Consider the following 2,739-nt stretch of genomic DNA (forward strand, 5'->3'; position numbering starts at 1 on the left):
CTTTCTATGTTCTGACATCTTACAAATGTTTTCAAGATTGGAAACCTCTACATCCTGGCTATTTGTGAAAAACGTGAGAATTTGGTAGGTTGTGGGAAGTTCCAGAACTGACCATAGCATAAAAGCAAAACAAAGTTATGATGCTTTTATCATTGCTTAATCCCCAAGGTTAAAAGGGAGACCACGGAATACTAAAGTCAGGTATTTACCAAAGAGTGTTGATTTCTACTAGCCAAATTCAGCCCTCACCCACCAGTTGAAACAAGAGTCTTTCTCAGGTCATTGTCTAGTAGGAGTTTGAAACATTTCAATTGAAGCCTTTACTTTTCCTTTAGCCTTCAACATGTGTGGTCCCAACAATGCTGTCTCTGAGGTGGCCTCTGATTCAGGCTTTGTATCTCCATTTTCAAATTCACCTTGCTTCGATCCATAAGCACACTTCTTTTTCAGAGCTTCTGCTGTGAGGGCAGCAGGGCCAGTAGCATCCACTGGCTTGGGCTTTACATCTTTCTCTGACTCTTGACTGACTGAAGTTTTACACTATTCATCTCTTTAAGGATCTCTAGCATATTTGGCACATCTGGTTTCTTTGGACTATTCTTAGCCAAAATCTTTCCAGCATTGGCTTTTTGCTCTCTTCACTCTTTAATCAGATCAATATCAGATTTACTTTGCTGGAGCCCTAGTGGAGTGGTGGATGGGAGGTGGTGGTGGTGCTGGGGCTGTGGTAATAGATGTGGTAGAATCCAAGTCACCTACTGCAATGAGATTCTGTTGCTCTTGCAGGGTCACTTTTTGGTAATCCGAGGTCTGAATATAGCAACTTCATTTTCAAGTGCATGGATCTTCTCTGCAGGGCTTCCTCATTGGTCAGTGTTGCAGTCTTCAGTGGAGGCTCTTCTGGACACAAGTTTGGTAAGGAAATATGCCTACTTGGGGGCTTCTCAAAGAAAGGAAGGTCATTTTGAAGAGGTGGCTTTGACCTTACCTCTGTCCTTAGTCTTGTTGAGTTCTCTACTCTCTTTCTTCTGTGACTACCCATCCAATATCAGCAAAAGACAACACTTTTTTTGCCTCCTTTCCTGGATGGTTGGGACTTCATTCTGTTGCACAGCTGAAATTGAACTTTTAAGACACTGAATTTGAGATGTTAGTAACAATTTTCCTTATGATACTTCCAGATGAATTCATATAGTTTTTCAGACCAAAGTACTGATTGCATGCTTACTCCAACTTGTTGAAAACCATTCTCATCAGATGCTTAATCCAGCCAAGCATTTAGATGGCAAAGTCATCCCAAATTTGCATTTCAGGTACTTCAGGTATTCATAGCAGCACATGGTCCATTAAAGCACACTGACTGCCTCCCCCACCCCTATTCCTCAGCAGCCAGCATATTCTCCATCTACTCGGGTTTTCAGATTCAAATTATTTTTCTTGTAATTGAAGAATCATTGTTAGAATATATAACAGGTATTTTGAATTATAAAAAAAAATCATGAAGCCACTTTCAGTGAGTCAACAAATTATGAGAAATGTCAGGAAAAACACTAATATACCACAGAAAAGGTTTTTGTTTGAAATTAAATTTAAATTTAAAATCAGAATTCTAATGAAATTTCATTAAAATACAGATGATTAAAAACTTAAAAATAATTTAAATATTGAAAATTAAAATTTTAACTTTAATTTTAAGTGGCTTAATACAAAGTAGTGATATTTAAAAAGCAATTTTTAATCTGAATTTTAATGACTAATATTTATGAAAAATTAAATCCTTTTAGGAGAACTGTGCCATGAATCTTCAGGTATAGATGACTAAAATTTATATTCAAAATTATCTACATAATTATTTTCAAAATAATTTACTAGAAATATGTCCCAATATTGTCAAAGTCTATAAAACATTTTAACAACTCCAGTAATAGTTACATACACAGAAAGATATTCCTCAAAATTCAAAATAATAAAAAAATTAATTGTGGTGCATTTGCCAGGAGTGATTTAAATCAACTTCTGTTACACTGATTGAAAATTAACTTGCTAAAAGTATACATTTTGATGACTTATTCATAAAGTTTTAGAAAAATAAATCAGAAAAATTCTTATGATCAATCAAGTTATTCTATTAATAAAGTATTATATTCATTGTATTATACAAAATTATTACATTTAAACATTCTTTTTATAATTTATAATTCTATGTTGTGATTCATATATTAGTATTATACCATAATTATACTTTATATGTAATAAAATATTGTTAAAGTGAAATGTGTTGTATTTGACCACATTTAGCAGTACTTTTTTTCTTAATTTTTGAATGAGGGAAACTCACATTTTTATTTCTCACTGAGTCATGTAAACTCTGTAACCATCCTTGATAGCAAGATTTATCAATGGATTTCCTCTCCAGTTATTTTCTTCTTGAATATTATTATTTAAAATTAATTGATTTTAATTTTTTATTTGTTCTAAATAGTTATACATGACAGTAGAATGCATCATACATAAATGGAGTATAACTTCTCATTCTTCCAGTTGTACAGGATGTAGAGTTACACAGGTCATGTAATCATATATGCACATAGGATAATTATGTCTAATTCATTCTATTATCATTCCTACCCCCATAACCCCTCCCCTACCTTCACTCCACTCTGTCTAATCCATAGTACCTCTATTTATCCCCCCAATACCCCAGCCCTTATTGTGAATTGGCATTTGCATGTCATAGAA

General features: G+C 33.6%; 1 pseudogene; it reads right to left on the bottom strand.

Annotated features, from left to right (window-relative positions):
• Nucleotides 1-279: 279 nt before the first annotated feature.
• LOC114102138 (mitochondrial fission regulator 1-like) lies at nt 280-1,278 on the bottom strand (annotated as a pseudogene).
• Nucleotides 1,279-2,739: the final 1,461 nt, after the last annotated feature.

Source organism: Marmota flaviventris, chromosome 6 (genome assembly GCF_047511675.1).
Source record: "Marmota flaviventris isolate mMarFla1 chromosome 6, mMarFla1.hap1, whole genome shotgun sequence".
NCBI classification, from domain to species: Eukaryota; Metazoa; Chordata; class Mammalia; order Rodentia; family Sciuridae; genus Marmota; species Marmota flaviventris.